The sequence below is a fragment of the Pongo abelii genome, chromosome 6 (assembly GCF_028885655.2).
Source record: "Pongo abelii isolate AG06213 chromosome 6, NHGRI_mPonAbe1-v2.0_pri, whole genome shotgun sequence".
Taxonomy (NCBI): domain Eukaryota; kingdom Metazoa; phylum Chordata; class Mammalia; order Primates; family Hominidae; genus Pongo; species Pongo abelii.
The window spans coordinates 15626911-15651063 of NC_071991.2; the positions used below are offsets into that span (position 1 = coordinate 15626911).

Genomic DNA, 24153 nt, shown 5'->3' on the forward strand with positions numbered 1-24153 from the left:
TTGAAAGAGTTTGGCTAATTCATTCTCATCATTCGCTAACCTTATTTCTTTTACAGTTCCAAGTTGATGTTCTACCCAAAGTCAATAAAAGTGAGTTTGTTGATATTCATTCATTTCCACTGAGTTGTTGGTGGGCTGCATTTCTCTGTCCTCCCTGTTTTTGGTGCCACAGGGGAGGATGAACAGACCAGTGCCGGTTGGAGCAGCCCACATCCCTTTTGCTCTGGACCAAAGACAGTGGTTGACCAAGGGCAGGCGTTGACCTCTCTCTGTGGCTCTGTGCACCTGACAACTTGTGAGTGAGCTCTTCCTTCTTATGGATGGGGCCATCCTCCAGATACTGCTGCCACCTTTCTGATATTCTTTTGCTACAGGGGATACTCCTACTACCACTAGGGACACTACTTCAGACCTCTGGCCCATTTCTGGGCACTTCCTTTTCAACCCTCACACTCGGTTCCTGTATTGAACCTCCTCCTTGTCTCCTGGGATTGCCATGGGTATGATATTCCTATAGCACATTCTGCATGTTTAGAAAATCTCTCATTGAAGACACTGACAGAGCCTTACTAATAGGAGGGAGAATGAGGAGGAATTGATTAATGTGTACAAATATACGGATTGATAGAGAAAAATAAGATCTAGTGTTTGATAGATCAGTAGGGTGACTGTAGTTTACAATAATGTGTTGTACATTTCAAAATAGCCAGAAAAGAATAATTTGAATGTTTCTACCATAAAAAAAGACAAATATTTAAGGTGATTGATATGGTTTGGCTGTGTCCCCACCCAAATCTCATCTTGAATTGTAGCTCACATAATTCCCATGTGCTGTGAGAGGGACCTGGTGGGAGATAATTGAATCATGGGGCTGGGTCTTTCCTCTGCCCTGTTCTCATGATAGTGAATAAATCTCACAAGATCTGATGGTTTTATAAACGGGAGTTCCCATATACAAGCTCTCTTGCTTGCCACCATGTAAGATATGCCTTTGCTCCTCCTTTTCTTCCACCATAACTGTGAGGCTTCCCCAACCACATGGGACTGTGAGTCAATTAAACTTCTTTCCTTTATAAATTACCCAGTCTTGGGTATACCTTTATTAGCAGCATAAAAACAGACTAACACAATGATGGATATCACAATGTACTGATTTGATCTTTACAAATTATATGAATGCATTAAGTTATCCTGTGCACCCTGAAACTGTGTACATCTGTCATGCATCAATTAAATTTTAAAAAAGAAGGAAAGAAAACTCAATAGGGTGAATGTACCATACAGAAGCCCTTGCTCAGAGTGGCGGAAGACTTTACTATCCAGGAAGGATGCAGAAGTCCAGCCTCTCATCAACCCTCCCTTTATGCTCTGGAAATAAAATGCTCCATTTGATCTGGGGCACTTTCTCATGGAAACCTCTGTCTGCTACTTGATTCTAGTCTGGGACATTCTGTTTTCTCTCTGTGTGCTTGTCAGAAACACCCAAGGTAAGTGGTTGGGGTCTCCTTGCATTTCCATTCATGTAAATCTCCGCATTTCCATTCATGCCACCTCTGTCTTCCTAAAGCCCAGCTCTGATCACTATGTCTTCTTACTGGGATGTTCAATGCCTTCCCATTGCCATCAAGTGAGTTCAGACTCCTTTTCCAACCAAGCCCAGTCTGTCTTTTAGGGCTTTATCCCATGTCATTTAAGCCACATTTTAGCTTCTCTAGGCAACATTTTGGTAATGTGTTCAAATTTACCTTCCAATGTGCTGAGTATTTCTTTAGCTGTTTCTTTTCTTTTCTTTTCTCTTTTTTTTTTTTTTGAGATGAGGTCTCACTCTGTCACCCAGGCTGGAGTGCAGTGGTGTGATCTCGGCTCACTGCAACCTTTGCCTCCTGGGTTCAAGCGATTCTCCTGTCTCAGCTTCCTGAGTAGCTAGGATTACAGGCATGTGCCACCATGCCTGGCTAATTTTTTTTTTTTTTTGAGAGAATATCTTGCTCTATTGCCCAGGCTGGAGTGCAATGGCATGATCTTGGCTCACTGCATCCTCTGCTTCTTGGGTTCAAGCAATTCATGTCTCAACGAATGACTCATTCATTGAGATGTGGGTTGATGTCTCAATTTCCCAAGTAGCTGGGACTACAGGTATGTGCCACCATACCCAGCTAAATTTCTGTATGTTTAGTAGAGACAGGGTTTTGCCATGTTGGCCAGGCTGGTCTCGAACTCCTCAAACTCAAGTGATCTGCTTGCCTTGGCTTCCCAAAGTGCTGGGGTTATAAGCGTGAGCCACTGCACCTGGCCTCATGTCTGGTTTTGAGATATTTTGTTTACTTTCTGGACTACTAGACTATGCATTGAAGATTTTTCTTCTTTTATCCAACATTTTAGGCATTTTACAGTGGTTAGGTTTTGCTCAGTCTAGTCCATACCATTGCCAGAAGTCTGCTAATAGCACCTTTTTCTCTCCCTTAGGGCAGTTATTCTACTTTGTTGTCTATTGTAGATATTTGCTTGTCTTTTCCCTTTTGTTGGACTGTAACATTTTCTTTGGTGAACCATGTGCCCATTACTATGACTTGTGAAATAACTGATTCAATATCAATGTTCAAGGAACGGAGTACCTACAAAGTGGAATTGAGCTGAATTTGTGGGTCTGTTTTTGCTGTGATTGGGAGTTGCCTTGGACAAGAGAGGCTATGTCATGCTGCAGTAACAAACAAGCCCTGCAATCTCAGTGGCTCAACAAAATTAATGTTTATTTCTGCTCTTGATGTCATCTGATGTGGGTCTTGCACTTCTCCAGCACATGTCTCTGCCTTGTTCGGGATCCAGGTAGCTATGCCATCCGGGATGCCTGGTCTTCATAATCACAGTGACAGGTAGAGAATGCTGAGTAAGGTTTTCAACTGCCAAGACTAGACATGGTGGCCATCACTTCCATCACTTCTGACATCCTGTTGTCCAGACATGGTCACATGGCTGCACCTATATTCTGAGGCTGGAAAATGACTCTGTAGGCGGAGGCATCTATCAATCAATCAATCTATCTATCCATTATCTATCTATTTATGTATCTATCATCTCTCTCTTTATCTCTCATCTTTCCTATCTTTTTATCTATCATCTTTCTCTATCTCTTTATGTATCTATCTATCTATGATCTATCTATCATCTCTCTTTATCTCTTTATCTGTCTATGATCTATCTATCTGTCTATCATCTCTCTCTTTATCTCTCTCTCTCTCTATCTACCTATCTATGAATATGTTAGAGACATTCGAACCAGAGTGACTCCATCTTGAGTGAGGGCTAGGAAAATGAGGCTGGGACCTGCTGGGCTCCATTCCCAGAAAGTCTGGCATTCCTAGCCTCTAGATGTCTATGGTTAAGAGAACAGATTGGTAATGTTGACTAAACAGACCCAGACTTAGGAGTGTCCTGATACCCCGATATCTTGAGAACAGACGCATTCCTAATTTTGCTTTAAAGATAATAATATCGATTCTTGCAAAATATAGTCATTAAGAAAATTAATCCTTTATCACAAACCCTTGTAGCAGAGCACATCTACCCATCGTCTATTTTTATCCTATATATAAACAAGTATTGTACCTAGGGTGGACATGTTCCTCCTCTTACTTTTGGGAACACCCTACTCTGTCTATAGAGTAGCTCTTTGTTCTTTCACCACTTTTGTTTTGCTTTGCTTTGCACTGTGGACTCGCCCTGAATTATTTCTTGTGGGAGATCCAAGAACCCTCTCTCGGAGTCTGGATCAGGACCCCTTTCTGGTAGCACATCCATCTAATATCTATCGATCTATTCACAAACATAAATATTTAACAGGACTGGTGCAAAGATTGTTCACTGGTGTGCTTAAAATTGTGTCCAGGTGATTCTGATGGATACCACTTTTTGGGAATCCCTTCACAGACTAGTGACAGGAGCAGACCTGGAAGTAAGTGTTATGCACAGAGGGAGGCAAGAAATACCGTGTACAAAGAGGTGACTGCTTCTGTCCCAGCATTTCTGGAAAGGCTTCCTGGAGTATGAGGAAAAGGAAATAAACAGTTATTATTATTATTACCTCTTAAATTGGGACAGAGTCTTGCTCTGTAGCTCAGGCTGGAGTGCTATGGTGCGATCTCGGCTCACTGCAATGTCTGCCTCCTGGGTTCAAGCAATTCTCGTGTATCAGTCTCCGGAATAGCTGGAATTACAGGCATGGACCACCACGTCCGGCTAATTTTCATGTTTTTAGTAGAGACAGTGTTTTGCCATGTTGGCCAAGCTGGTCTGAAACTCCTGATCTCAAGTGATCCACCTGCCTCAGCCTCCCGAAGTGCTGGGATTACAGACCTGAGCCACTGAGCCCGGCCGGAAATAAACAATTATTGAATATCTACCATGGTCATCTTCCCTAAGTTTCAGAACAATAACTATGGTGTTATTATCTCCATTTTGGAGGGAAGTAAACTGAGGCTAATTCACTTGCCCAAAGCAACATAGCCAGGAAGAGGGAAAGCTTGGATTTTAACCCGAATGAAGTGGTACTTGAGTTGTATCTTGAAGAACGAGTGATGTGTACCAGCTAGTTTCTGACACAGAATTGCTGAGTAACAGGCCACCCACAGCCTCTCATTAAATCAAAATTTATTCTCATAGACCTGTGGATCTGCTTGGGGTTGGCTGACATGGACTGATCTTGGCTGGGCTCAGTTAGGCTCCCTGGTGGTGGTTGGGGACTGGCTGATCGAGGCTGGATTCAAGTAAGGTGTGTCTTTTTTATGGACCAGCAGGTTGGTCTACTGTGTGCTCTTATGGTGATCACAAAGACACAAGAGGGCACGTGGGAATTTCTGAGACCTCTTAAAGCCTAGGCTTGGACCTGGGGCCCTACCACTTCCACCTCATTCTGTTGAGCCAAAGCAAGTCACGTGGTTGAACCCAAAGTCAAGGGATAGGGAAGTGTGCTCTGCCATTTTCCTGAGGGGACATACAAAATTACATGGCAAAGACAGTGGATATAAATAAGGAAGTGTGAAGAACTGGGACCCGTAACACAGCCTAACGCTGGTGGATTTCCAAGAAACTTGGAGGCGAAAAAGGAAAGTGAATGAAGAAGATGACAGAGAAAAAGGAAGAGAAAAGAAATGTTTGTTGAGCATCTATCCTATTTGCAGGCTACGGGCACTAGGATATTTTTCTTTATTTTTAATTTTAGAAGCAGAGTCTAACTCTGTTGTCCAGGCTGGAGTATAGTGGCATGATCCTAGCTCACTGCAGCCTCAAAATCCTGGGCCCAAGTGATCCACCCACCTCGGCCTTTTAAATAGCTGGGGCTATAGGTAGACACCATCACACCTGGGTAAATTAAAACATTTTTTTAAGAGAAAGGGCCTGGCTATGCTGTCCAGATTGGTCTCAAACTCCTGGGCTCAAATGCTTCTCCTGCCTTGATCTCCCAAAGCACTGGTATTGTGAGCATAAACCACCACACCTGGCCTCTAGGATATTTTTTGTAGATTTGATTCTGCCTTTACAGTTACCTTGTCTAAAATAGGTTTTAGTATCTCATTTTTGGAGAGGAAAACACCCTCAGCAATTCAGAGGAGTGAAGAAACTTTCCCATGGCTACTTAATGATCATTGTAGAGCCAGAATTCAGCATAGATGGAACTGGAGGTCATTATGTTAAGTGAAATAAACCAGGCACAGAAAGACAAATCCTGCATGTTCTCACTCATATGTGGGAGCTAAAAAATTTGATCTCAGGACAATAGAGAGGAGGATGACAGTTACCAGAGGCTGGGAAGGGTGGGAGGTAGTGGATGAGAGGCTCATTAATGGGGACAAAAATACAGTTAGGTAGAAGGAATGTGTTTTTTTTTTTTGAGAGTCTCTCTCTGTCACCCAGGCTGGAGTGCAGTGGTGCTATGTCAGCTCACTGTAACCTCTGCCTCTCAGGTTCAAGCGATTCTCCTGCCTTAGCCTCCTGAGTAGCTGGGACTACAGGCCCCCGCCACCACGCCTGGCTAATTTTTGTATTTTTTAGTAGAGACGGGGTTTCACCATATTGGCCAGGGTGGTCTCAAACTCTTGACCTTATGATCCTCCCACCTTGGCCTCCCAAAGTGCTGAGATTACAGGCGTGAGCCACTGCGCCTGGCCAGGAATAAGTTTTAATGTTCAATAGTAGAGTAGGGTGGTTATCGTTAACCATAATGCACTGTATATTTGAAAATAGCTAGAAGAGAGGACTGGAAATAAACATAGAAATGATAAATACTTGAGGTTATAGATATCATAAATACCCTGACTTGATCATCACACATTCTATGCATATGAAAAAATACTACACATGCCCCGTAAATATGTACAAATATTATGTATCAATAAAAAATAAAAATAAAAACAAAACAAAAGCCAACAAAACAACGCAAATTGAAGTCTGTCTCACTCTTCAGGCTGTGCTTTTGCCTTTTAAACAGAGGTTAGTAACTTTTTTTGCAAAGGGCCAGGAAGAGAATGCTTTATGCTTGGCAGGCTATCAAATCTTTGCAGTAATTCTTCACCCCTGTCATAATAGTGCTGAAGCCGCCATTGCAATGCATAAACAAATGGACATCGATGTATTCCAGTAAAATGTTATTTACAAAAGCAGGCAGTGGGCCGTTGTCCCAGGCTAGAGTTTTGACAGCCCCTGCTCTAAATCGCCTCCTTTTATGGGGTCTGGTGCAAACCTGGAGAGGACTCTAGATGGAAAGAAAAACATGTAAGAGGATGTGGATGTGTGGGAGCCTACGATGGCTTCAAGAGATGGAGAGGAATTTGAGGAGATGGGAGCAGATGGTGCTAATCTGAGGTCTGGGAATTGAGGGAACAGAAGATGCTGAGCATGTATTTGGGGCCTGAGTCATCATGGGTCTGCTTGTTGAGCAAAGCTCTACCATGGATCAAGGTCTTTTCTAGGCTTTGAGAGCACCCAGTAGAAGGTGAAGATCAGTGCTTGTCTTTGAAAGAGGTGACAATTTGGAAGGAAGAGAGAGACCTGGAAAGAAATGGTAAAAGGGTAAGAGTGCACAGAGTGTGGAGGCAGTGAAGTTCTGAGTCTGATATGAGAACACTTTAAGCGAAGTCCCATCATAGGGTATCATTTATGGTGCTTTATTGTTATTATTTTTTATGAGACGGGGCCTCACTCTGTCACCCAGGCTGGAGTGCAGTGGAGTGATCTTGGCTCACTTCAGCGTCAACCTCCCTGGCTCAAGCGATCCTCCCACCTCAGCCTCCTGAGTAGCTGAGACTACAGGTGTGTGCCACCACACCCAGCTAATTTTTGTATTTTTTGTAGAGACAGGGTCTCACCATGTTGCCCAGGCTGGTCTCACACTCCTGGGTTCAAGTGATCCTCCTGCCTCAGCCTCCCAAAGTGCTGGGATTACAGGCATGAGCCACCATGCCTGACCTCTTCCATGGTTCTTGCTGGCCCAGAGACACAATGACCAGATAGAACCAAGCATTGCCATTGGGCAGAGAATCAGAGTAAATGAAACAAATGCCTCAATATCTTTCTCAAGAATTTCTTAAATGTAGACATGCATTTTTGGAGACTGAAGCTGGTACTACTATTTGAAAGAGTTAACACATTCCACTTGGAAGGGAAAAACAACCATGTGGTGACAAAGAATTCGTTCCCTTCTTTGGGTGGCAGCCACAGGATTCCTCGCCAATTAGTAGCATCTGGTCCTCATAGAAGATTCAGCCCTGGGTGAGCTGGCAGGTACCTCTGGATGTGACACTCTGTGAAGTTCCTGATGGCCCATCTGTGATGTCTTCCCTTCCCAGATACCGCAGTCTTCCCTCTCCCTTTCCAACCCGTCTGCCTTTCATTTGAAATATTTTTAAACACTTAGAACTGAAAGCAGGACTATCTCCAGCTTTTTTTTTTTTTTTTTTTTTAGAGACTAGGGTGAGATTCTGAATTGGTTTTTCCAAATTTAATAAAAGGAGATAGCTATGACAGTAATAGCTATGATTTATTGAGCTATGATTTATATATATTTTTATATATATATATATATACTAGGAGCTATGTTCAACATTTTACATTCACCATCTCATTTAATTATCAAAACAACAGTGTGAGGATGGAGATGCCGTTATTATTGCAATTAATAAAGGAGGAACTCATGTCTCAGAAAGGTGCTTCCCCTGGCCAAGGTCATGCAGTTCCTAAGTGTTGCAGCCGGAATTCCAGCCCGGTGTTGCATGAATCTACAGTTCAGACTTCAACATCTTACATATGGGGAGATCTGAAATTCAGGTTGTATAGAAGTAGAAGTTTAAATGGTGACATTTCAGAGAGGGGAGTCCCGTTTTGTTCAGTTTTTGGGCAAAATTCAGGCCCTATCATTCTGAGGGGTCCCTTCCTAAATTTTCATAATAGTACAGCATGCCTTATAATACTGTATATGGTTTGACAGCTTCTAAGATGCTTTTACAGATATTAAAGGACATTAAGAGGCAGTCCTTGAATCAAGGAGCTCCAAGAGTCCAGTGCTTTCTTAATGTGAGAAACAAACTCACCCATCCGAACCCAAAGAATGGACTCAGAGACCTGGAGAACAGCAAATGTGAGACTTTTAATGACAGTCTTGCAAGATTGGGTATCTGATAGGCAGGCACACCCAGCACAGTTTCAACAAGCAATTTATCCCCTAGTGTGCAGGTCCCTCTCCTGGTTCCTCATAGGCTGAGTACTATGGGGTTACAATCTTCCCAGACGTCACCTGTTGGTTGTTGGGTAGGGGGCTTCAGGTGTTTTCTCTAGGGTTATCTTGCTGCATTTTGTTGCAGCCCACAATGCATTGAATCCTAGTTAGCTCAGGGGCTCTTTAAGTCTTTGACTTATGACCTTTGTAGCTGGGCAGACTGGTAAGAACAGACAAAGTGAGCTATTTTGCGGGCTAGTAAACTTTTATCTTAGACTAAACAACTTTGGTTTGGATGAGGGCAGCTAAGCCGGGGGAGGCGACAAGCAGGCCTTGCCTATCCAAGCAGGGGCCTAGTATATCCTGTTCCTTCTGTAGTTTGGTGACCTAAGCTGGTTTAAGGCATTTTGTCTTGGAAATGAACTACTGTATACATTATTTCCTTCATTTAGATTCCCAGATATTTTATTTTCCTTTTTTAGGAAGATCAGGGCTGTCTCCTAGAACTCTTCTATACCTGCTGTTCTCAGAAATTCTGGTCCATCACAGGCCTCCCCTCCTTCCCCAACCCAGCCTCCCCAACTCGTCTAAACCTAATTAACCAGCCTGTTTTCCCAATAGACTCCGCTGAGAGGGTAGGAAAGAATGAGGTCCAGCATGTGATTCAGACACATCATCTTCATTCATTGGGAAAGAAAAGGCCTGGGTCTTAATGAGAAATAAAGAATTCTACGGATGAATCCTTCAGTTTCCTGTCAAAGGCCCAGATTGAGAAATTTAGAGTTGCCCAGCTCGTGGTCTTTTATTTTAAGTAACAGTGGGATAAATGGGCTCTGGTAGCAATCAAATACACTAGTTATCTTCCTAAATTGATGATACATCTGGCTACTTCACCCCTTTTCAATTTCAAATGCAATTTGTCTGAAGCCTCCAATTTAAACCACAGAGATCTTCTCTAAACTAAATAATAGGCTACACAACTCGTTGGCTTCCCATGAAAAGACAAAGGCGTGTGTGTGTGCGCACGTGTGCACGTGTGCGCTTGCACTCACTCGCACGGTGGGGATAATGGATTGAGGTTGATGAGAAGAGATGCATTCCAACTGATGATTGAATTTAAAGCTCTTTCGTTTCTACTGGGGATCTGAGATCTGATGAAATTTTCATTTCTACTGGGCCCAACATGCCATGATTTCCAATATAGATAGAGACTTGGGGCCTTGGATAGCTGAGCAATCCTGGGCAAACCTCTACCGCCCTCTCTCAATTCCACCCTGTGCTGGCCACAGGGTTCATCACAGGTCTCTGAGCCATTTCTGGGCTTCCTAACAGGTTCTCACCTCTAGTGTCGCCATCTCCACCCCACTTCCAAGCACCTGTCAACAAGTATTTTTTTTTTAACATGCAAATCTGCTCGGTCACTTCTCTTCTCAGACACACACCCTTGTGTCTTACCTGAAAGGGTCCTAGATCCGGACCCCAAGAGAGGGTTCTTGGATCTCATGCAAGAAAGAATTCAGGGCGAGTCCATAGAGTGAAGGGAAAGCAAGTTAATTCAGAAAGTAAAGGAATGAAGACTGGCTATTCCATAGACAGAGCAGACCCGAGGGATGCTGGTTGCCCATTTTTATGGTTATTTCTTGATAATATGCTAAACAAGGGGTGGATTATTCATGCCTACCCCTTTTAGACCATGTAGGATAACTTCCTGACGTTGCCATGGCATTTGTAAACTGTCATGGCGCTGGTGGGAGTGTAGCAGTGAGGACAACCAGAGGTCACTCTTGTCACCATCTTGGTTTTGGTGGGTTTTAGCCGGCTTCTTTACTGCAATCTGTTTTATCAGCAAGGTGTTTATGACCTGTATCTTGTGCTGACCTCCTATATCATCCTGTAACTTAGACGGCCTTAACAGTCTGGGAATGCAGCTGAGTAGGTTTCAGCCTTATTTTACCCAACTCCTATTCAAGATGAAGTTGCTCTGGTTCACACGCCTCTGACACTTGTGGGCTTCTTATTGCTACTGAATTCAGATGAGACTCCAGGTGAACAAAACCCTCTTCCAAGCGCATCCACTACCAAAACATGTCATCTTCGTCATCCACTGCAGATACCTCCCATTTCCAGGACATGGCCTCTCTCTGCTCCCTGAGCGCCCCATTGCTCTCCCACCTCGACCCTTGTCCATCATGTTCCCAGTGCCAGAATGATCTTACTCCCTCCTCCTCCCACCCACTCATGCTTAACAGAAGTACTTTTCTGTTTCTGGAATGGCACAGCATAACATTTGTAAGAGTTGGAAGGATTCTTTGAAGTTGGGAAATTCAAGTTCTATGGAAATGCTATTTTCTCATTTCCAAGTCCTCTGCAAGATCCTGCTCAAATGTTGCTTCCTCTGGAAGCAGGCTCTCACTCTCCTGGCAAGTTATAGGTGCTTAAGAAATGTGTGATACATTAATGCATGAATAAATATATGGGTGGAAGAGCAAAAGGTCTTTTTAGTTTATTTTGTCCAATGCTATGGAGTCACAAACTCAGTTTTTTTTTTTTTTTTTTTTTTTTTTTTCAGAACTAAAGATGAACTGGTCCAACTTCAGACTGAGAGAGAGATTAGGTGACTTAATCAATGTCACGTGGTGAATCAGCGCCAGAAGTAAGCAGGACTAGAACACAGGATTCCTAATTCTGAGCCCAGACCTTTTTCTTTGCTTCTGCATCAGTTGTTCTGTTAGTTACATCTATGGGGCTTCTTCAGGCAGTAGAGACTGGTTGGCCACTTGGTGGATTCCTCTTTCTCACTCCATGACTCTTTTGTAAGATATCATGTTAATTCCCTCATTTCGCAGACCTTTCTTGAGTGACTGTTATGTGTGGGACTTCAAAGCTGAGAAAGACACAGTCTGGACCCCCAAGGACCTCCGGCTAGATTGGAGGTAACAGGAGAATGTGAGGGGAACACAGAACAAGAATTCTAGTGTGGGGAGGGGTGAGAGGTTTGGGGAGATTCTTTCTGAGGATGAGGCATTTAAATTGAGCCTGGAAGGTGAACAGGACATCCCAAGAGGACTACGAGGGTGAAGAGAGTGATCCCTGTGGAGAGAAGGTCATGTACTGAGGTCCTGTGGCATGAAAGCTCATGGTGTGTTTGGGGTCACATGTCTGGAGGAGGGGATTGACAGTGGGAAGGGGGCCTGAGAATGTAGGTGGGGTCAGCTGGCCAAGGGCGATGTGTACCATGCTAAGGAGATGGTACCTTGTCCTATGAGCAGGGAGATGTATTAGTGTGCTCTGGCTGCCATAACAAAATATGGCAGACTGGGCTGCTTAAACAACAGACACTGGTTTTCTCATACTTCTGGAGGACTCAATGTCAATGTCAAGGTCAAGGTCAATGTCAAGGTGTCAGCAGGGTTGGTTTCCCCTAAGTCCTCTCCTTGGTTTGTCGATGGCCGTCTTCTCCCTGTGTCCTCCCACGGTCACCCGCTATGTGTGTCTCTGTCCTAATCTCTTCTCATAAGGACACCAGCCACATTAGATTTGTGCCCACCCCACGACCTCCTTCTACCTTCATCATCTCTTTAAAGACCCGATCTTCACATACAGTCACATTTTTTTTCTTTTATTTTAATTTCAATAGTTTTTGGAAAAGAGGTGGTTTTTGGCTACAAGGATAAGTTCTTCAGTGGTCATTTCTGAGATTTTGGTGAATCCATCACCTGAGAGCAGTATACACTGTACCCAATATGTGATCTGTTATCCCTCTGAAGGACTGGGCGTTAGGACTCCAACATATGAATTATTTTTGGCGTGGGGTCTGGGTGGGGGGGTGTCACAATGAAGCCCATAACAGGGGGCAAATGGAGGTGCTTTTTAAAAATTTTTTATTTTCAGGAGTCATTTGAAACACTCGATTCTCATTTTCTTGGCTTGTGATGTGTTCTTAATGGCATTAATCCTTCCTCAGAAGGGCCTCTAAATATAGATGCCATCTGCTGCCAGGCAATATGTTATCACTGATCACCCACTTAACAATTACCTCCTTCTATGCAAGGAGGAGAGGTTGCAGAGACTCGAGGGGGAGGCACACCCTCCATACAGCCTTCAGTCAGTGAGAAGCCAGGGAAGAATCCTATAGTCGGGTGGGACTTCAGGGCCTCAAGATGATGGAAGTTTGCCAGAATTCCAAGACTCTGTGATTCTTGACTAGCCAGGCACTTGCGTCATGCTCATTGACTCAGAAAGAGGGTCTCCTCCCCCTTCCTGTAAGTCCGGAGCACCAGTACAAAACAGTACCTATTTTTTTTTAATAGGCAGAAATTTCTGCCTATTAAAAAAAAAATGTTCCTTCTTACAGAGCAAAGTGGCACCTGCCAGCCCTGGTTGATGGCATCTCCGCCTTGATTAAGGGGAACACTCATCGTCCGAATGTGCGTGCCCTGCCCTCTGATGTGATGTGGTTTTCTCAGATGACACCTTCCTCCAGCCCTGCTGCAGAGCCACTGCTGGCTGGCTTATTCCAGCACTCTTGCTGTGAAGGACAATTTGGCCTTCCATTAATTACTTTCTAAGTTCTAGATTTCAATTAGAGAGTTAATTACTTTTTGCCATATTGCCCCCATTAAAGACATTTTCACTATTAAGTCAATTTGTTAGCATTGAAGAGCTTTGCCAAGACAGAAAAGTTATTGTCCAAAGACCTTCCTGCGGTCACTGTTGACTCCTCCTGCTTTGAGTTGATGAAGTTGAAAGGTCTATTTTAGATGTGTTTTTTTCATTCATTTAGCAAATATTTGTGAACCACTTACGTTGTGCTCAGTGCTGAGGGTATGGAGGATGTGAAGGTAAGTCAGATGTGGTCCTTGCCTTCAAGGGGGTCAAGAACTGATAGAAAAGGGATAAAATGAAAGGAATAAATCAGAGATGTAAGTACTGGAGTCTGGGCATGAACAAAATATCCAAACACAGAAGATGAGGGAGTGGTTAGTTTGGGAAGCATATTAGCCTGTTCTCACACTGCTATAAAGCCATACCCGAGACTGGGTAATTTATAAAGGAAAGAGAGTTAATTGACTTACAGTTCAACATGGTTGGTGAGGCGTCAATCGTGGCAGAAGATGAAGGGACAGTAAGGTATTTCTTACATGGTGGAAGGAGAGAGAGAACTTTTAAACCACCAGATCTTGTGAGAACTCACTCACTATTATGAGAACAGCATGGGGGAAACTACCCCCATGATCTAATTGCCTCCCACCAGTCCTTCCCTCAACACCTGAGGATTACAATTCGAGATGAGATTTGGGTGCGGACACAGCGCCAAACCATATCAGGAAGTCTTTGCAAGGTTATGAAATTTTACATAGGTCTTATAGGATGCATAGGTATTTGCCAGCCAGATAAGAAGGAAAGGGTATTCGTTTCATAGAGATGTAATAAAGTCTCACAAACTAGTGGCTTAAACAACAGAAATGTATGGTCTTGTGGTTGGGCACGGTGGCTGATGCCTGTAAGCCCAGCAGTTTGAGAAGTTGAGGCACGAGGATCCCTTGAGTCTAGGAGTTTGAGACCAGCCTGGGCAACATTGTGAGATACCACCTCTACAAAAAAATTTTTAAAATTAGTTGGGCATGAGGCCAGGCATGTTGGCTTGTGCCTGTAGTGATAGCACTTTGGGAGGCTAAGGCAGGTGGATCACCTAAGGTCAGGAGTTTGAGGCCAGCCTGATCAACACGGTGGAACCCTGTCTCTACTAAAAACAGAAAAATTAGCCAGACATGGTGACACATGCCCATAATCTTAGCTACTGGAGAGGCTGAGGCAGGAGAATTGCTTGAACCTGGGAGGCAGAGGTTGTGGTGAGCTGAGATTGCACCACTGCACTCAAGCCTGGGTGACAGAGTGAGGCTCTGTCTCAAAAAAAAAAAAAAAATTAGCTGGGCATGATGGTGTGTGCCTGTAGTCCTAGCTACTCAGGAAGCTGAGACAGGAGGATCACCTGAGTCCAGGAGTTCGAGGCTCCAGTGAGCTGTGATTGCACTACTGCACTCCAGCCTGGGCAACAGAGTGAGACTTTGTCTTTGGAAAAAAAAAAAAAAAAGAGTAATTGATCGTTTCACAGTTCTGGCATCTAGAAGTCTAAGATTAAGTATGGTGGCAGGGCTGTGCTCCCTCTGAAGGCACCGGGCTGGAGGGATATGGTGGTCCAGGGATCTCTCCTGGCTGCAGTTAATTCCTTCCTGGGCTGTGGTAGCAGAACTTCATTCTTTACTAGGGATCCTCCCTCTGTCTTCACATCATTTTCCCTGAATTTGCACCTATCTCTGTGTCCAAATTTTGCCTTTCTATAAGCACATTAGTCGTATTGGACTGGGACACATCCTACTGACCTCATTTTATCTTGATTACCTCTGCAAAGAAATTTCTCCAAATTAAGTCATTTGTAGGTCTTCCGCATATACATTTTGCAGGACACAGTTCAACCATCACAGCCTCCGAGGCAAGGAAACAGGGTGCATAAAGGCATGGAGTTCTGGAAAGAATAGACTATTCAAGAGTAGGCTATTTAGCAAAGAGTAGACTAAGAAAGTGTGCCTCTGACCTAACTTGGCCAGAAGCTCCTCTCAGGTTTGTTTTCTGTAAAATAAACGTGTCTTAACTGGTGAACCACCTTTTGTGTTTCTTTCCTCTTTCTTTTCAGAGAGATAAAGATATAGTTGGACCATAGGTAACTTCAAGTTAGCTACATGGGCAATTTTTCTAAAGAATGCTCAAGGCTACAATGAGAACACATGGACACAAGGAGGGGAACATCACACACCAGGGCCAGTCAGGGGGTGGGAGCAAGGGGAGGGAGAGCATTAGGCCAAATACCTAATGCATGCAGGGCATAAAACCTAGATGATAGGTTGATAGGTGCAGCAAATCACCATGGCACATGTATATCTATGTAACAAACCTCACATTCTGCACGTGTATCCCAGAACTTAAAGTAAAATAAAAAAAAAATGTAGCCTCATGCATTTCAAGGAAATCACTTCTCTTCTAACTACAAGCAGCCAGAAAAAGCAGACAGTAAAACACAGATAAGACAGCTCAGGCACAGAGGAGAGTCAGGAGGAAGTATCTTGGGTAACTGCCAAACTTCACCCTCATACAATGGGCCCCAGTGAAATAGTGGGTCTTAATAAGCCCATTCCTTTCCCTTCAGGTGCACTAAGATAGGGAAGCTAAAAGCAGACTTGGGGCTATGCCTGCAGCTGCAGGAAAATGTATGGAAACAGACACACAACTGCACCTCCCAAAATAAGCACAAAAAGAGACACAGAAGCAATCCAAGCCACTAATAAACTCTCCTGCCTTGAATCCTTAAAAACTCTGTCTGTAAGAAAGTGTGCCTCTGACCTAACTTGGCCAGAAGCTCATCTCAGGTTTGTTTTCTCTAAAATAAACCTGTCTTGACTGGTGAGCCACCTTTCATGTTTCTTTCCTCTTTAATTCTTACAGCCCTGACATTACTAACCCACATGTGGTCTCCCAAGGGTCTCTGTATTTATCTAATTTTATACAAATGATTTACACACAAACTTCTACAGGTTTTTCAAATCACTATTTTACAAATAATGATTTATTTATTTATTTGTTTATTTATTTTTGGGACAGAGTTTCACTCAGTCACCCATCAGTCACCCCGGCTGGAATGTAGTGGTGCAATCTCGGCTCACTGCAACCTCTGCCTCCTGGGTTCAAGTGATTCTCCTGCCTGAGTCCCCCGAGAAGCTGGAACTATAGGCATGCACCATCATGCCCGGCTAATTTTTGTATTTTTAGTAGAGATGGTGTTTCACCATCTTGGTCAGTCTGGTCTCAAACTCCTGACCTCGTGATCCGCCTGCCTCGGCCTCCCAAAGTGCTGGGATTACAGGCATGAGCCACCACGCCTGGCCATTGATGTCTTTTTGTAAGTGATTTTCAGTCTCACTCTACAGAGCCTTGTGGAAATCCTCTAAAACATGCTTTCTCAGTGGGGGCAACATTGACCCTAAGGTTATGATAATTGGTTCCTGGGAGGTGAAAGAAGTTTTATAATGGCCTGTGGTCTTTCAAGGCTCAATTCCATTTGAGGAAATAAACAGATGTGCAGTGTATCTGTGGGATTAAAATTTCATGGAGGGGATGACTATGAAAAGATTCAGGAAAACTGCTTTAAGTCATCTGCTATGACTCTGATCTTTTCTCTCTTTATTATTTTCAGAGGCAGTTGTTTCTCTCTTGCCCAGGCTGCAGTGCAGTGGGATGATCACGGCTCACTGCAGCTTTGACCTCCTCGACTCAAGCAATCCTCCTACCTTAGCCTTCTGAGTAGCTGGGACTGCAGGCATGCACCACTGAGCCTGGTTAATTTTTAACTTTTTTTTTTTTTTTGATAAAAATGGAGTTTTGCTATGTTGCCCAAGCTGGTCTCAAACTCCTGGCCTCAAGTGATCCTCCTGCCTCAACCTCAAAAAGTGCTGAGATTACAGGCATAAACCACACGCCTGGTCTGATCTTCTCTTTTTAATGGTTGCATACTATTCTGTGGTGTAGATGGACCATCATTTATTCAGCTGTCCTTGCGTTTGTGGACATCCATTCTATGTCCAGCTTTTTGTCATATGAAGAAGGCTGCAGTTGACTGATTGTTGCTTCCGTTTATCTGGCATAGATTTTCAGAGTAGAAATCTTGATCACCAGATACCTGATTTTAAATTTTGCAATAGGCCAGTCGCAGTGGCTCATGCCTGTAATCCCCATACTTTGGGAGGCCGAAGAAAGCAGACCACTTGAAGCCAGGACTTTGTGACCAGCCTGGCCAACATGGTGAAACCCCATCTCTACTAAAAATACAAAAAATTAGCCGGATGTGGTGGCACATGCCTGTAATCCCAGTTACTTGGGAGGCTGAGGCAGGGGAATTGCTTGAACCCGGGAGGCAGAGGTTGCAGTGAGCCGAGATTGCACCACTGCACTCCAGCCGGGGTGACAGAGTGAGACTCCATCTCAAAATAAATAAATAAACAAATAAATAAATTAATTTTGTAATAAATATTACCGGATTGCTTTTCTCATGTTAAAGGTGATGCCTTCTCTCAGTAGTAGGTGCTGTCGCCCTTTCTGGGGTTTTCCACTCTGAGGGGCATAAAGTGATATCTCACTGTGACTTTAATTTGCATATCTCTGACTAGCAGCCAATGTGAGCATCTTTTCATACATTTACAGCCATGTAGATTTGCTCTTATATGAATTGTCTATGCATGTATGGTTGGCTCCATTTTTATACTACTGTGTTTATCTTTTCTTGTAAATCCCCAAGAGTTCTTTGTATGTTACAGATATTAATCCTTTGTGTCACATCGGGAAAGTGCTTCTCCAGATCTATCGTCTCTTGACTTAATTTATGGTTCTTCTTGCACATTTAAGTTCTAAGTTTTACATAGTTAAATATGTATGTCTTTATTTTATAGCTTTTGCATTTCCAGTCTAGGTTAACTTCCAAATTGTACATTGGGTCTTCTAGATTTTCTTGCAAGGTTTTTGGCTTTATTTATTTTTCGAGACAAGGTCTTGCTGTATTGCCCAGGCCAAAGTGCAGTGGTGAGATCATAACTCACCACAGACTTGATCTTCTGGGCTCAAGTGATCCCATTGCCTCAGCCTCCTGAGTAGCTGGGACAACAGTCTCATGCCACCATGCCCAGCTAATTTTTATTTTATTTTTAGTAGAGATGAGGTCTCGCTATGTTGCCCAGGCTGGTCTTGAATTCTTGGCCTCAAGTGATCCTCCTGCCTTGGCCTCCCAAGGTGTTTGAATTACAGGTAGGATCCACTGTGCCCAGCCAAATTTAAGTTTCTTTATTACACATACTCAAGGCCACTCTAGCCAGAAGACCCAGAGACACTCTGATTCGGGAATGGAGTGGGACAGGGTACTGGCCTCCTGCAGAGCCTCTGGCTTCCCAACACTGTGAAGGCCCCAGCCACTGCCATGAGGATGGAATCTTTTGGTAGAACAGAAAGTTTTGGGGGAAGGAGCAGTCACTTTCCCATGGGCTTGCCCTTTATCTTGCTTGCTGTGTGATTTGGGTGTATGAACTACCTCCCACCATTCAGACAGAGCCTAGAACCTATCTCTTACCTGCCCACCTGCTGACTGGTAGAACCTCCTGGTGTGGTGGGACAAGGAGAGAGAAGAAGTCAAGAAAGCAGAAGAGCAGGGAGCACCCGGAGGAAGGGTGTGGAGGGCGGCGGCAGTCTTGCCATTTGGCCTGGCAGGGATGAGTTTCCTCCATAGTCAAGGGTAAGATATCATGGTAATACCAACATCCTCTGGGGCTACCTAAGGACAAGAAAACTCCAGCAGAAAGAGGCTAGATTGTGGCCCATCTGAGAGAACAGAACCCCTGCCACCCCAAAACTCTTAGTCTCCAGTCCAGCTGGCACCAAGAGGGGAGAGAAACAGTTTAGCATCAAATACAAGGTTAAAATTGTAGAACAAATAGGACCACCTGAAAACATGAACAAGGTTGTTTTATTAGATGAAGCCGAATCAAAAACTATAAAATTAAATGACATTATATGAAAAGAGCAGTCTACAACTCAGGGAAAGAAGGGGTCTTGGCAGAGGAGTTTCCATACCAATGAAAAAAAGATGTTTATAATGTATAAACATATTTTACGGCAGTTCAGACTGGCATAAAATATACCATAAATGGGGTGGCTTATACAATAGGAAGTCATCTTTTTTTTTTTTTTCAATTCTGGAGGCTGGAAGACAGATGAGGTTTCTCAGTATGGTTAGGTTCTTGTGAGGGCTCTTTTCCTGGCTTGCAGACAGCTGCCTTCTTGCTATGTCTTTACCTAGTGGAGAGAGAGAGAGAGAGAGAGAGAAGAGATAACGAGCTCTCTCTTTTTCTTTTAATAAAATCACTAACCCTATAGGATTAGAATTGTGCCCTTATGACCTCACTTAATCTTAATTACCCCCTAAAAGCCTCATCTCCATATACAGTCACACTGGGGATTTGAGTTTCAGCATAGGAATTTTTTGGGGGTGGTGGGGAGATAATTCAGTCCATAGCAATATGCTAATGAGTTGAGAGGCCCTCACTTAACTGAGTATATTTGGCATTAACTGAGAAAAGGTCAGATTATGACACCTATTGGGGATTTTCGTATTGTAGTCTAGGATTCAAGAAGACCAAAAGTTTGTAAGACAAGAAGAAATAAGACTACAATGATAGATGGCAGCTGAAATATTTTGAGGCAGGGTTCATGCTGTATTTAATAGGGAAGATAAAGTAGTGGTCCCTCTCTTTCTCTGTCTCTCTCTCTCTCTTTCACACACACACACACACACACCCCCCACGAAAGATCCATAGTGATCACCTAGCCCAGGAATAACAGATGCTTGATATGAAAGACATTATTCCCCTATTTCTTCTCTCATGGCAGACATAAGTAATGATTATGGCATTGTTTCGTTCTATGACTACTGATATGTTTGGATTTGTGTCCCTGCCCAAATCTCATGCCCAGTCATAATCCCCAGTGTTGGAGGAGGGGCCTGGTGGGGGCTGATTGGATCATGGGAACGAATTTCCCCCTCGCTGTTCTTGTGAGTGAGTTCTCATGAAATGTGGTTGTTTAAAAGTGTGTAACACCTGCCCCGCCACCAACTTTTGCTCTCTCTTCCTCCTGCTCTAGCCATGTAAGACATGTCTGCTTCCTCTTTGCCTTATGCCATGATTAAAAGTTTCCTGAGGCCTCCTCAGCCATGCTTCCTGTACGTCCTGTGGAACTGTGAGTCAATTAAATCTCTTTTCTTTATAAATTACCCAGTTTTGGCCGGGCGTGGTGGCTCACTCCTGCAATTCCAGCACTTTGGGAGGCTGAGGCAGGCGGATCATGAGGTCAAGAGATTGAAAGCATCCTGGCCAAAATGGTGAAACCCCATCTCTACTAAAAATACAAAAATTGAGCTGGGCATGGTGGCGTGCACCTGTAGTCTCAGCTACTTGGGAGGCTGAGGCAGGAGAATTGCTTGAACCCTGGAGGCAGAGGTTTTAGTGAGCCGAGATCGTGCCATTGCTGTCCAGCCTTTGGGCGACAGAGACAGACTGTCTTAAAAAAAAAAAAAAATTACCCAGTTTCAGGTAGTTTTTTATAGCAATGTGAGAATAGACTAATACAACTACCTGTTCTCTGATGCAAAAAAGAGACAGCCTACTGCAATCAGGGAGGGCTTCCTGAAAGAGGTGAGACTTCAACTGGTTCTTGAAAGATGGACTGGGTTTTTAAATGTGGCCCCTAAACTTTGATAGGCTAAGGACTTCTTGAGACTAGATCCTGGAGTCCATCTAATGAGACTGATTCAGTTCATATTAGGGGTATTCTTCATTCTTTATGTTCCTTAGGTGAATTAGATCCCTGGAGAATGGGGATACTGGAAGCAGAGGGGAGACTGGCATAAGCAAAGAAGGGCAATCAATAGACAGTCCCCCAAGGAAGGAAGAATCAGAACTGTGAGTTGTGGTTATTGGTTGCACTAGAGAGAAGTCCAAGGCAGGGATGAGCTGGAAATTGGTGGTTATCAAATCTGGAGGTCATCGCTACAGACTTGGAAGGACTGAGTACAGCTGCAATGCCAGCAACTTATACCTATACTTTCAGGCATTGAATTTCAGCAAAGTGAGCAGTGGGAACAGCTCAATGTATTTACAAATCCTAACTGACCAGTAAGCCACCCCCTCCTGCTTCTGCCTGCTTCTGAAAAATGCTATTTTAACAAGGGGCAGCCGATCAGTGCAGGATATTTTGGTAATGGCTTGATATCCATCTTAGTCTGTTTTCTGTTGCTATAACTGAACACCTGAGACTAGCTAATTTATGAAGAAAATAAATTTATTTCTTCCTTTTTTTTTTTTTTTAAGATGCAGTCTTTCTCTGTTGCCCAGGCTAGAGTGCAGTGGTATGATCATAGCTCTCTCCACCCTTGAACTTCTGGGCTCAAGCGATCCTCCCGCCTCAGCCTGCCAAGTAGCTGGGAATACAGATGTATGCCACTATATCTGGCTAGTTTTTTCGTTTTTAACTTTTTTGTAGTTATGAGGTCTCACCATGTTTTCCAGGCTGGTCTGGAACTCCTGACCTCAAGTGATGCTCCTAACTCAGACTCCCAAAGCACTGGGATTACAGTGAGCCTCTGTGATTTGCACCTGAGAACAGCCGGAATTGGAATTCAAATACCTCTCTGACTTACTTCAACCTCCCCTTCCCACCACCAAGGTCTCCCAGATTTGGAAGATTATCCAGAGGTCCATGTTAGCCTGTAGAATGATGGCACCATGTTTAAATGATGAGCCATCACACCCAGCCAGAAATTTATTTCTTACAGTTCTCGGGGCTGGGAAGTCCAAGGATGAGTGACTTCATCTTGTGAGAAACTTCTTGCTGGTGTGGACTCTCTGCCGAGTTCCAAAGCAGCACAAGGCATCACAAGATTAGGGGGCTCACAAAAGAGGACTAAAGTGACTTTTATAATAGACCCACTCTTGGGACAAGTAACTCACTCTTTTGATAACCCATTAACCTATTAATTTCTTAATTCATGAATGCATTAATCTATTCATGAGAGTTCTGCCTGTATGCGTGTCCTATTCACCTGCCGAAGGTCTTACCTCTCAACACTGCTGTGGGATCCCAACCAAGTTTCCAACACATGAATTTTGGAGGAATGCACTCAGTCCATAGCCATATCCAAAGCATTGTTGCATCTGGGCCGATTACTTTATATATTAAAAACAGCCTTAGTACCTCTGCCTGTTTTCCTGTAATTTAATAGAAGCAATGAAGGTAATAATAATTAAAATAAGGGTTCCTATTTACTTAGTCTGTACCATATTCTAGGCACAGTACTAGTCTTTTGTAAACTAGAAGGAGGTGCTATTATTGCTCCCACACCCAACTGTTACAGGAAAGGAGTCCCAATCCAGACCTCAAGAGAGGGTTCTTGGATCTCACACAAGAAATAATTCAGAGTGAGTTTGCAGTGCAAAGTAAAAGCAAGTTTATTAAGAAAGTAAAGTGGTGAAAATACAGCTACTCCATAGACAGAGTAGGGTGTTCCTGAAAGTAAGAGGAGGAATGCGTCCACCCTAGGTACAATACTCGTATGTATGGGGAGATGTTCTCTGCTATAAGGGTTTGTGATAAAGGATAAATTTTCTTAATTACTATATTTTTCCAGAATTAATATTATTATCTTTAAAGCAAAATTAGGAATGCCTTTGTTTTCCAGATATCAGGATATCTGGACACTCCCAAGTTTGGGTCTGTTTAGTAAACATTATGAATTTGTTTCCTTAACCATAAACATCTAGAGGCTAGGAATGCTTGACTTTCTGAGAATGCGGCCCAGCAGGTCCCAGCCTCATTTTCCTAGCCCTCACTCAAGATGGAGTCACTCTGGTTAGAACACCTCTGCCACAACCACTGTGTAGAAGAGGAAGTTAAGGCCCAATGAGCCTCTGTGATTTGCACCTGAGAACAGCTGGAATTGGAATTCAAATACCTGTCTGACTTATTTTAACCTCCCCTGCCCACCAGCCAAGCCTCCCAGATTTGGAGGATTGTCCAGAGATCCACGTTGGCCTGTAGGATGATGGCACCATGTTTAAACAGTTGGATGTGGCAGTATCATGCATTTGGATGTTGGTGGTAATGTGCTTATAACACCCCCCAATCCCGTGGGAAACTTCAGACTTATTTTGCAAAGATTGTTAGGAGGTCAGCTCTGGGATACCATGAATGCCAGTGGAGATTAAGAGAAGTAGTGTTTTGGCATTAATATTAAAGTGACTGGGCCAGGCACAGTGGCTCACGCCTGTAATCCCAGAACTTTGGGAGGCTGATGTGGGCGGATCACGAGGTCAGGAGTTCGAGACCAGCCTGGTCAACATGGTGAAACCCCATCTCTACTAAAAATACAAAAATTAGCCGGGCTTGATGGCGGGCACCTATAATCCCAGCTGCTTGGGAGGCTGAGGCAAGAGAATTGCTTGAAACCAAAAAGCAGAGGTCGCAGCGAGCCAAGATCACACCACTACACTCCAGCCTGGGTGAAAGAACGAAACTCCGTCTCAAAAAAAAAAAAAAAAAATTAAAGTGACTTCAGTGAACTCAGAGGTTGAAAAGGCCTGAGATGGTTCAGTTACATGAAGTATGACTTAGGAGGTGAAATGGAGAGTGTAGGCTTGAGAAGAAGATTAACTTGGGCTCTTGGGCCTGGCCTGCTACCCTGTAACCTTATGACTTTGGACAAGATAACACAATCTGTCTGAAACTCAGCTCAACTCTCAAATGGGCCTAAGGATCCCTGCTTCTTAAGAATCCTGTGAAGGCAGCTGAGGCAGTAG

At 43.7% G+C, this 24153-nt stretch overlaps 1 long non-coding RNA gene across 2 annotated transcripts in view; it reads left to right on the plus strand.

The window, feature by feature from the left end:
• The window catches only part of LOC134761751 (uncharacterized), a 292218-nt gene that overhangs the window by 204485 nt on the left and 63580 nt on the right, over positions 1–24153 (plus strand). Inside the window, exon 4 of one of the 2 annotated variants that reach the window (XR_010140828.1) lies at positions 173–295. The exons of the other annotated variant lie outside the window; for it this stretch is intronic. This is a non-coding gene — a long non-coding RNA (uncharacterized LOC134761751). The remainder of the gene's footprint in view (positions 1–172; positions 296–24153) is intronic. 2 annotated transcript variants of the gene reach the window in all.